The sequence below is a fragment of the Macadamia integrifolia genome, chromosome 3 (assembly GCF_013358625.1).
Source record: "Macadamia integrifolia cultivar HAES 741 chromosome 3, SCU_Mint_v3, whole genome shotgun sequence".
Lineage (NCBI taxonomy): Eukaryota > Viridiplantae > Streptophyta > Magnoliopsida > Proteales > Proteaceae > Macadamia > Macadamia integrifolia.
In genome coordinates, this window is record NC_056559.1 from 16,497,383 (window position 1) to 16,510,255 (window position 12,873).

Genomic DNA, 12,873 nt, shown 5'->3' on the forward strand with positions numbered 1-12,873 from the left:
GTTGGCCTTTCTTTCCTCATGAATATGGTGTTCTTTTGTCGACCATTGGGGTCGGCTAGTCCTTGTGAATGAAATCTTCTTTTGCCGATTAGTTAGGGTTGGCCTATCTTTCCTCATTAATAATTCTATTGTCAACCATTGGGTTCAGCTCGTCCTTTCCTTGTGGATGAGATCTTTTATTGACCAATTTGGGTCGACCATTCTTTCCTCACGAATGCGGTCTTCTTTCATCCACCATGTCGGATAGGCCCTTCTGAGCTCATAGTTTGTTGACCATTGGGGTCGGCTCGTCCTTTCCTCGTGGATGAGATCTTTTACTAGCCCATTTGGGTCGACCTTTTTCTTCACAATTGAGGTCTTCTTTTGTCAACTATGTCGGATTGATCCTTTTTTCCTCATAGTTTGTCTACTATTGGAGTCAGCTCATCCTTTCCTAGCTGAAGAAATTTTCTTTTTCGACCAGTTCAGGTTGGCCTTTCTTTTGTCACGAACTAGGTCTTCTCTTTTTGACCATGTTGGGTCGGGCATTCTTTCCTTACTAATGAGGTATTTTTTTGCCGATTATTAGGGTCGACTCGTCCTTTCCTCGTGGATGAAATCTTTTTTCGCCAATCAGATCGGGCTGGGCTTTCTTTCCTTACAGATAAGGTGTTCTTTTGTCGACCATTGGGATTGGCTCCACCTTTCCTTGTGAATGAAATATTCTTTCGCCTACCAGTTATGGTTGGCCTTTCTTTCCTCATGAATGAGTTCCTATTATCGATCATTGGGGTTGGCTCGTCCTTTTCTCATCGATGAGATCTTTCAATGACCAATTTGGGTTGACCTTTCTTTTCTCAGGAATGAGCTCTTCTTTTGTCGACCATGTGGATCAGCCCTTCTTTCATTAGTTTTATGGTCAGCTCATCCTTTCCTTGTGAATGAAATCTTATTTTGTCGACCAATTCAGGCCAGCCTCTCTTTCCCCAAGAATAAGTTTCTCTTTTCGACTATTGGGGTCTGGTCGTCCTTTCCTCATGGATGAGATCTTTTACTGACCAATTTGGGTTTACCTTTCTTTTTTAAAAAATGAGGTCTTCTTTTGTCGACTATATCGGATCGGCCCCTCTTTCCTTATACTTAGCTGACCATTGGGGTTGGCTCATCCTTTCCTCACTAATGAAATTTTCTTTCCCCAACTAGTTCGGGTCGACCTTTGTTTCCTCATGAATGAGGTCTTCTCTTACCGACCATGTCGGGTTGGCCCTTTGGTCTCGAGGACTTTATGTGCTTATTATGGTCGAACTTCTAACCCTATTAATACTTTAAACTAGAAATCTCATGAAAATCTCGTCTAAATTCTGCTTGGCTCAGACTCCATATTATTAAGTCTTGCCCTATTTAGTTAGTTTGTCATTTTTTACAATTGTCTTTTTATTTCGGCCTTCGGGGTCTGTCTTTTGAGTGCCGACCATCAAAGACTTGTTGGCTCGGTCTTTCCTGCCTTAGAACATAAGGTCATTGATGACTAGTTGAGGTTTGGTTTTGTGTGCTTTAAAACGTAAGGTCTTTGTTCAAGCTGAGCCTTGGTTTTTGTGCGGCCTTTAGAACCTTAGGTCTTTGATGGCAAGCTGAGGCTCTATCTTGTGCACCTTAGAACGTAAAGTCTTGATGTGTCGAGTTGAGGCTCAGACTTGTTTGCCTTCCAACGTAAGGCCTTGAGGTGTTGATCTGTGGCTTAGACTTATGCGCCTTAGAACATAGGTCTTTTGAGGTGCCGAGCAGAAGTAAGACTTGTGTGCCTTGGTGTGGAAAGGTCTTAAGGTACCAGGTTGAAGCTCGAACTTGCGTGCCTTAGAGCGTAAGGTCTTGAGGTGCCGGGCCAGCGCTTGGACTTGCGTGCCTTAGAGCGTAAGGCATGTAGTGCCTTTGAGAGACTCTTCTTTCCTCAAGGATGAGGTCTCTTGCTGACCAAGTTGGGTTGGTCTGTGTTTCATCACAGATGAGCTCTTCTTTTGCCTACCATTGGGGTCGACTCTTCCTTTCATCACGGATGTGGTCTTCTTTGGTCGGCTCGTCCTTTCCTCATGGATGAAATCTTCTTTTGCTTACCAGTTTGGGTCAGCCTTTATTTCATCACGAATGAGGTCTTTACTTGCCAACCATGTTGGGTCAGCCATTCTTTCCTCACAGATGAAATCTTCTTTTGCCGATCAATTCGGGTCAAGGTTTCTTTTCACAAATGAAGTCTTTTCTTGCTGTCTAGTTCGGTCGGCTCGTCCTTTCCATGTGGATGAGATCTTTTATCAATAAGTCCTCTCGTCTACCATGTCGGGTTCGACCTTTCCTTATAGATGAGGTCTTCTTTTGTCAACTATTGGGGTCAGCTCATCCTTTCCACGTGGAAATCCCATCCATGCCCTCGATGTTTAAGTGGAATGTAAGAGATAGAGAATCTTCAACCAAATCTCCAAAAAGTATGAGATCTTGTGTTTAACACCTAAAGGAGAGAGAAAGTGGCGCACAATGGGGGTCCCTCCTACTTTGTTGGAATCTGGACTCACTTGTACCCTTGGTACAACTGCAGAAGGGTTGGGCCTGTATCTTGGTTCTGTTCTGGTCCATTATTATTTTTCTAACCTGAAAAGAATAATCATGTGTACAACTACCAAAATGAATGTGTACTTTTAATACAACACGTCCATCTTGCTCAGAATTTTGTCTTCTTCGCAGCCATGAAAAGAAATGGGACATCTTTACGTGTAAAATTGAAGATATGGCGTCCGATAGTCCCTAAGGTCTTTTAAATACAAAACCTGCAAAAAGAGAAAAAAACCTAAGGTAGCTTGTGCCTCCTCCCAACAGTGTTGGAAGAGTCAGCAAGCAAAGTGGGCCAACAAATATTCACTAACCCTTAAAATGGACTAGAAGTGATAGGGAGTACAATAGACCCAAAGGGGGAGCAAGTTTGGCTCAACCGGCTAAAGAATTTTGGACATGACAAGGCCTGTCATGTGGACAGAATGGCTAGAATTGGTTGAAAATGGGTCCCACTTTTAGAGATTGGACATGTGAACCTATTTCCATGGGTTTGACATGGATAAGTGAGTTAATTAGTAAATCATAAATTAATTTAATTTCTAAACATAAATTGTCTTAGTTAAGTAATACATATATACATATACACCTCATATGTATAAGTAATATGTATTTTAGTGGGGCTATAAGAGAGCCACCACCGACCCTCTTCTCACACTAAACTCATTGGATAGCAAGAGAAGGAAAAAGGAAAGAAGAAAAAGAAGAAGAAGAGGAGAAAGGAGAAGAAGATTAGAGGGGAAATTTTTGTTCTTAGATCACTGGTAAGGTAAGTCTAATTCTCACTTATGTAAACCTGTAACAAGAAGAAAATTTTCAGAAATTAAAGGGATAAGAACTAATTTGGGTTGGAATTTGAGGAATAGAAGGAAACGTGGAAAAATTCTGTATAAATCCCTATTTTAGAAGTTTTAATTTCTGGTTTGAAGAACTGGTTAGAAGAATGTACAATGATGCACAACTACCATGACTAATTGGGGTTAATGTGTGTGGACTTTCACATGAAATGTTAGAACAGGAAGAGAGCTTGAGAAGAAGTGAGATTCCTATATAATTTCTGCTCTTGGAATGTCTTAACTCTGCATGCAAGTAATTGAGGTATGATCTCTTACATGCAAAGAGAAATTTTTGAAGAAATGTATGTATGCAACCTTAGATTTAGGTTTGATTATGAAATTTTTACTCTAATCTTTACCAGTGAATGAGATTGTGGAAAATGATGTATGATCTTGGGAATTTTTGCTGAAATTGTATAGTTAATCAAAATTAACTTGTGGATTAGTGAATTGATGATTTAAGTGATGGAAATTAAGTATTTTGATACTGTTGTGAAAGTCCACTACCGAAATAAGGTAACAGAAACAAAAAACTTGGAGAAAATCTATAGGAAGAGCAGGCAGAATTGAAATTCTGTAGGGGGCACAACTGGTGGGAGACATCAGGTCGACCGGTTGAGCCAGGGTCTCCAGCCGGTTAGGCTTCTAGAGACCTTTCATCTCTCCAACTTTGATAGTAATGTGTGGGTCTGAAAAGGGGTTTGTAGGGTTGATAGGGGTATGTAATGTGACTTAATTTGATTTTAGGAGCTCTAGTTAACAGTGAGGGAACAAGTTCTGCACCTGGAAAAGTGGGAACAGAGTCGGATTTTCCAGGTGAGTGGGTGCCCCTCTATCTTACTTCTTTTGGTTTATTTATTACTGTTGTTCATGCATCACTGGTTGTATTTGTGCATATGCATTTATTTTCTGCATTTGCATCTACTTTTATGTATGTGGTATGATAAAAATGATGGTGATGAAAATATGGAAGGTAAGGTAAGTGAGATGGGACATGAGCAAGTGCCCATGTATGCATGTGAGGTATGGATGAATTGATTGTGCATCATCTAGTATGCTAGCTAGGTATCACATCCCCAAGTGCTACACCCCTTGTCCGTAGGGGGTTAGGTACGGACTAATCCCGACATATGTAGTTGCCTGATCAGTAATGCACTTGGTGATGTGATGTGGGATATTAGTTGTGGATTTGGACATGATATGACGTACTGTATGCCTGGAAATTATTATATATGGGGTTACCATCTAGGGATTGGCCGGGGGACCAAGGCTTTAATCGAGACCGGCTAGCTCCTGCTGACAACAAGCTTGTATTCCTGAGGGCCCAACGTACAAGGTAGGGAATACCACCTCTATTGCATAGCACTATACCCATAGGTGATGAGACTTAGTAGTGGACTAGAAATTGTGAATAATTAATTAAATGGACTCATGAGCATCATTCTTTATTTGTGGAGCATGCATTGCATATGGATGCATGTGTTTGTTCTCTCCCATCCCTCAATTAGCATTACCAGTGTTCACCCCCTATTTTCCTTTGATCTATAGATGATGAGAGTAGTCACCTACAAGCTACTGGTACTGAGCATGATGCTATGGTTTTGGATTAGTTGGCATGTATTTCGGATTTTAATGATTTCAGTCATGGACCTAATTGCGAGTGTGATGATTGTGTATATGGTGGACAATTTAGTTGAGATATGAATTTGGTGATTCTTTTTGTGTATATATGAGGATGGAGGAAGAGACCAGTTTTTGATTGATTGGCAGTTGGAAGGAATTCTTTTTATGTACATATATTTTGGTTACTTGGACTAATGTATTATATGAATCATTGTAAGTAAATTCTGAACTTTTGTACATATACTATCAATATCACTTAGATGCACTAGGTGAATATTATCCTTACTTGACTTTAATTTATTCGCTGTGAAATTCTTTGATTCTGATTATGTATAACATTTTGGATGTGGGTTTGTGGATTCTCTTAGAGTAGGATTTAGGGTAAGCAGGCTAACTGAGCATGGTAAGGTATCCAGTGTTGGCATGCCGTGCCATGTGAAGAGTAGTGTGTGCATGGCATGGTGTGGCATGACACCATGTCTCTTCCAAAACATCTTTAAGGCAAGACCACTTGTGAAGTTAATAGGGAACCAAGGACTAAGGCGTTGGAGTGTTTTCAATCAAACATGTTACTAGGGCATTGACATTGTACATACTTTCTTGCTGTGTAGTTTTCTTTCTCTTTTTTTTATTTATTTTTTACTTTATTTATTATTATTATTTTTTTTTGATAAACTCTACCTATTCCACTACTGTTGGCCTGAATGCCGTGGTGGAGCAAACACCAGATACCCAAGTTAATATGCAGTTTCGCTTTCTTCATATGCCCACATAGACACTGATGCCAGAGTTCTTTTAGAAATTTCTTCCCTAAGAGTTTTGATCAAGATACCATGCTTCTTGAGGCGCAATGCCCTATCTAGTTCTAAGGAAATCAACTCTTTTCATTTACATCACCTTCCACATTTCATTTAAAAGTGTGTATTTGTCAATTCATGCCAATGTAAAAAGAAGGTCTCAACTCTAAATCAAGAGTACAAGGAACCCACAGATTTACATATGGTATAACATCGTAAAACAAGAGATTCTTATTTTTAAAAAAAGAGTCCCACCCCAAGTCCTTGTTTCTTTTTTTCTCAACAGAGATTTTATGCGTTCTAGATGGGTATCTTAATTAAAATTCTTATTTTCATACATCAAGCAATCGAATGGTATGATCATTAACCAAAAGCCAAAGTATAACCTTATTCTTAATAAGCTCAAAAACAAAAAAGAAAAACAAAAACAAAAAGAAGCTGATTTTCCTCCTCTACACTTAAGCCATGCAATGTCCTCAATGCATGGAAAGAATTAAAAGCAAAGACAATGCAAGAGGGTTATACTTGAGTAAAAGCTAGTCTTCTGTGTAAATAGGTTCATGGAGATCCATGACCTCTTCACTAGCCGCAGCAGGAAACTCGAGAAATGGTTTTAAACACTGACTATTAACTTTTGAAATCACCCCAGCTCCTAGATTCAGAATCTTCACAGCCTCTTGGGAATATACATTATGTACAATAAATAGGCCATCCCATCGGGATCTAAACTTACTAGGGAAAAGGTGCAAACAAGAGTTGTATAATAAGACCTTATCACCAATCGTAAAAGATTTAAGCAGAATGTGCTTATCATGGAAGGCTTTGGTATTTTCCTTGTAAATCCTAGAACTTTCATAGGTATATTCCTAAGTTCCTCTATTTCAGATAATTAGAGTCTACGATGAATACCTGCATCGTTGAGCTTCTTGATGGCCCAAAATACCTTATACTCCAATTCAACTGGTAAGTGACAGGTTTTTCCATACACCAGATGGTAGGGAGACTGACCTTGAATGCAATCCGATGTGCCCACAAGGCATCAGTGAGCCTAAGGGATCAATCCTTACGGTTGGGATTAACTGTTTTCTCTAAGATTTGTTTGATTTTCCTAGTAGACACCTCCACTTGGTCATTAATTTGGGGGTGATAAGGTGTAGCTAACTTATGGGTGATTCCATACTTTTTCATCAAGGCCTCAAAAGGTTGATTACAAAAAAGAGTACACCTATCACTAATTATTGCACGTGGTGTACCAAAGCGGGAAAAAATGTTCTCTTTGAGAAACTTGACCACCTCTTTGTGATCATTAGATTTACAAGTTATGGCCTCTATCCATTTAGAAACATAATCAATGGAAAAAAGTATATACAAATTTTTGAATGAATTAGGGAATGGTCTTATGAAATCGATGCCCCACACATTAAAGATCTCAACTATTAAAATAGAGTTGAGGGGCATCATGTTCCTCTTATTAGTACGGTCAAAAGACTGGAAGGCGGGACAAGCCTTGCAAAAATCAAGGCATCTAAAAAAAGAGAGCCAATAAGAGCCAATAAAATCTGCATTGGAGAACCTTTGCTACAGTCTTCTTAGGGCCAAAGTGTCCACCACATGCATGATCATGACAAAAGATAAAATTGAGTGCTCATGATCTGGCACACGACGTCTGATAATTTGGTCTGGACAAACTTTAAAAAGATAAGGAACATCCCAAAAGAAATGCTTGACTTAGGAAAGGAATCGATACCTATCTTGGGTGGACTAGTGAGCTAGATTCATACCTGAAACTAAGAAGTTGACAATGTCAATAAATCATAGTTCACTAGACACTGCAAGAAACTGTTCATCTGGAAAGTTCTTGTTGACTGGAGAATCGATAGTCAAGGAATTGGGAAACCAGGATAGATGGTCTGGAACTAGGTTTTCAACTTCTTTATCCTTAATTTCTAAATCAAACTATTGCAAAAGTAAAATCCACCTAATAAGACGGACTTTCACATCCTTCTTCTGAACAATGTATCTAAGAGTGGAATGATCAATATATGCCACCACATATGAACCAACTAAGATCGAAACTTTTCTAGCTCAAACACAACAACTAAAAATGTTTTTCATTGGTTGTATAATTGAGTTGTGCATCATTTAGGGTCCTACTAGCATAGTAAATGACAGTTGGCTGCTTATCAATCCTTTGACCCAAAACTACTCCTATGAAAAAATCTGAAGTATCACACATCAATTCAAAAGATTTAGTCCAAACAGGTGATTGAACAATGGGTGCATTGGTCAACTCCTTCTTAAGTTGCGTGAAGGATTCTAGGCACCCTTTAGAAAACTCAAAAGTTTGATCTTTGGCAAGTAGTACAGTGAGAGGTCGGGATAACTGACTAAAGTTCTTAATACACCTTTTGTAGAAGCCAGCATGGCTCAGAAAAGACCTGACATCCTATTTGAGATTTTAAAATATAACCGCAAGCGTATGGATCAAGTAGCTAAGGGTCGAACATAGGGAGAGCAGCAACTTTATTTTTTTGCTTATTTTAATAATGCGAAAGTGAATCGATTAATGATTGTGATCTAATTCTAATTACCGTCCTAAACATATGTATCTAAAATAACGTCCTAACCATTCGTCATCTAAGAATTTAAACATGCAAGCCACGCAATTAAAATTAAATAAATAAATAGCTGAAAATAAACACTCCACGCAATTAAAAAGCAATGAAGGAAAAAAATTACTGAAATAAAAATAAAGTAAAAGAAATGGGCTAAAGCTAGAGAGACTCACAAGTAGGTTTCTCTACTTAGCCTGAGGGATGCATCATAATATGAGCTTCCCTACTTGACCAGAGAGTCACTCTTATAAGGGTTACTCTACTTGGCTTTAGGAAAAGGGAGACAATTAAAATAAAAACAATAAAATGATGGTTCTATGGCTAGGAGGGGCAAAGCCAACACATACACTAGCCATGAACCTTGGGGGAAAGAGATAGCAATAATGTAACGATTGAAATTAAAATCCTAAATTAAGAAATAAAGGGTATTCAGAAGAGGGAATGAGAGGGGGGAGAGAAGACTACTGAATGAGCCTACTTGAACTTCATCCCTTAAACTGAAAACTTGATTGATTTGAGATACTACCAATAGTAAAAACCAGATCTGGAATAAACCAAATCTGAAATTTATAGAACTAGAGAAAACAAATCTAAAGAAAAAAATTAAACTTGAAAGACATGCTTCATAGCTTGTTCTTGTCACCTAGAACTAAGCCTAGAACTAGAACTTGAAAATTACAACTTCAATTGTTTAAATAATAAAAATAAAAGACTGAATCAAAAACAAAAGTGCTTGCATTAATTGAATGAAAAGAACTTACAAAAGTGTTTAAAGCATAAACCTAGAACTAGAGCTAGAGAAAGAGATAGAGCAACTAAGAAAAAACCCTAGAAGAAGAATGAAGTGCCTCCTCCCCTTATGTTAATTCTATTATATAGAGAATGGGGGAGGAAAGCTAAAGATTTTAGCTTCTGAAAAAAAAGATTTTTTTTTATCTTGTTGATGAAGTGGTGGAGAGAGAAGAGAGAAAACGTGTGGAGAGAGATCTCCCACTATTTTTCTTGCCTTTTTCTTCCTATTTTTTCCCTTTTTCTATTTTTCTCTCTTCTTGCATAAGAAACCCCCTTTGGCAGATTTTTCTTGCTTGGATTTGAACAATATTCTATTTTAATGAGAAATTCCATCTATGCCTTTGTCTTTTTTTTTTTCTTTCTTATTTCTATTTTTTCTCTTTATTTTCTCTCTCTACTTCAAACTTGCGTACAACCATCTTGGCCGACCTCCTTAAGTGATGAGTCGGAGAGAGAAAATCTTCTAAAAAAACCTCAACAAAATGGCGTTAAGAGGTTCGAACTTGACACATCCTAATAAGCAAGGGATTTTACACACCACAACTCACCAACTATGCTAGGTAGTTATTGTTACCAAAAACGAATCTTCAATCACTTAAGGATGTGGTCCATAGATCATTGTTGGTATTTAGAATATTCTTTATACCCTTGGGACAGCTGTAGATGGGCTGGTTCTGCATCTCGGTTCAGTTCTGATCCATTATTCTTTTTCTGACCCCAAAAAAATAATCACTTGTACGGTTGACCAAACAAATGTGTACTTGCAATTGAACACTTCCATCTTGCTCAGAATTCTGTCCTCTTCACAACCATGAAAAGAAATAGGACCTCTTTATGTGTAAAATTGGAGATATAGCCCCCGATAGTCCTTAAGACCTTGAAAATATAAAACCTGCAAAAAGAGAGTAAAACCCAAGGTAGCTCCATTCTAAATATGTAAAATGCATGTTTTACTACACTAGATTTCACACATAAATGTGCTTATCACATCCTTAATAGATTGGGGAGGTGATAAATTATCAATTAAATTCACTTTGGCTCTATCTACCTTAATTACCTCATTGGATACTATATAGCTTAAAACAATACCAGATTTAACTATAAAATGGCATTTCTCTTAATTCAAAACCAAATCCTTAGATATGAACCTTTTCAAAATTAGGGAAAGATGGTAAAGACACTTAGAATAGGAATTCTCATGAATAAAAAAGTCATTCATAAATACTGTCAAGAATTTTTTGATCATGTCAGAAAAAATACTCATCATGAATCGTTGGAACGTGGCAGGGCATTATAAAGTCCAAAGGGCATACACCTGTAAGCAAATGTTCCATATGGACATGTAAAAATGGTCTTATGTTGGTCATCTAAAGCAATTGGGATCTGGTTATAGCCAGAATATCCATCAAGAAAACAGTAGTATTCATATCTAGCTAACCTCTCTAACATCTAGTCAATGAATGGCAATGGAAATGGTCTTTCCAGGTTACCGCATTAAGTTTCCTGTGGTATTGGACACAGGTTGAAATTAGTTTGTTATTGAAATTGGAAACTACAGTAACATCAGACTTCTTGGATACTACATGAACTTGGTTAACCTATTGGCTATCAGAAATATGATAAATTATTTCATGATCCAAGCACTTTAGGATCTCTTTCTTAATGGCTTCCATCATCACTGGATTAGCTTTTCTTTAGGGTTCCGTGGATGATTTGGAATCCTCTATAAGATGCATATGATGTTGCACAATAGAAAAATGTATACCCTTGATATCAGCCATGGTCCAACCTAGGGCTTCCTTATTGTCTTTTAACACTTTAAGTAATTCCTCTTCCTGGCTAAAAGTCAAATCTAAAGAAATTATTACTGGAAGAGTCTAGTCAGGCCCTAAGAAAGCATAGCTAAAATTAGATAGCAATTGCTTAAGATCTAGCTTAGGGGGCTGAACTATGGAAGGTTTGGGAATGGAGTTGAAAAGGGGTCCTAAAGGGTCCTAAGGGCTCCACGTGTGAAGACTGAAGACTTTAGAAAAGAAATTTTCACTTTTATCATCCAATTCATCCATGCATTCTTGGTTCCAAATCAAAATCAATATCAAAGTTGATAATTAAATCATCAGGAAAATCCAAAAAATCCCCATGCATATTGATCTCTTATTCCATATAAGGTTGCTTGCCTATCCTAAACATGTTAAATTCAACAGTTTGGTTGTCAAATGATATCCTTAGGAAATCCCTTCGACAATTGATTAATGCATTATTGGTAGCTAAGAATGGTCTTTCTAGAATTATTGGGATATTATCCTTGATTGAGAAGTGCTTGGTATCTAACATAATGAAATCAACAGAAAAAAAAATTCTCCCACCTTAAGTAAGACATCCTCAACCATTCCTTTAGGAATCTTAACAAACCTATCTACTAACTGAAGAGTAGTTCCAATGGCTTTCAATTCTCCTAATCCTAGTTGCTTATACACATAGTAAGACAAAAGATTCACACTTGAGCCAAGGTTAAGTAAGGCATGCTCAATGTAGGTGTTGCCTATGGCACAAGCTATGGTAGGGTTCCCTAGATCCTTATACTTGGCGATTATAGGCTGAGTAATTATACGAAGAACGCCTTTTTGAGCGCAGTAGTGATACGTTTATGAGTACACAAATCTTTCAGGACCTTTGCATGGGCAGGGATCTGGGATATGGCATCCAAAAGAGATATGTTCACTTCTATCTTTTTGAAGACTTCTAAAATCTTGTCCATTGAAGCAGTCTTCCTTTTGTTTACCAAGAAATTAGGAAAGGGGACAGGGGGAACATAAGGACTGTTAAAAATTTGCTCTTTTTCAGAATCATTTTTGGTTTCCTCAACCAAATCATCTTCAGTTGTTTTAGGTTCATCAGACGAACCTGGAACAAGAGACACACTTGTATTCTCAACAGAAAGAGAGTTAACGGGAGTAATAGATGAGAAAGATTTAAGAACACTATTGGTACTCTCGACAACTCCTAAGGGCATAAAAAACATGACATTGGTTGGAGGGCCCTTGTTGGGTCTGACCTTGTACCACATTCAGTGATGCATTAGTTGGTGCTTGTGAACTAACAGGTTGATGCCTAGGGTTAGGCTCTGGTTGACTAGGTAATGTTCCTTTCTCCCTCTCATGCAAAGTTGAGACAACTTGAGAGTGTTCTCTCGTAAGATTTTGATGGCTTTTTATGAGTAGGTCATATTTTTTCCAAGTCACTCAATTTACTTGCCTCTTTAGTGTTAGTAAACCTAGGGGGTTGCTGATAAGATGATAGGAAAGGGGGCCTAGGAAAACTAGCCCGAGGTCTTACATTTGGCCTAGGAAAAGTAGTTTGGGCAAAAGGCTGTTGTACAAAGGGAGGCCTTTGGGGTCCAGGTTGACCTTGATTATGGAAATTGAAAGGCCCTGCTTGGTTGCCCTGGTTCTAGGAGAAATTTGGGTGATTTCTCCATCCTGGATTATAAGTGTTACTATATAGATTATTCTGATATAAAGCATTAACATTGTCATTGGAAGTGTCCACAGAAGTGTTGGGGCATTCTTCTATAATATGTCCAGGAGACTAGCACCAATCGCACATCTTAACCAAATTAACTGATGATGGCTC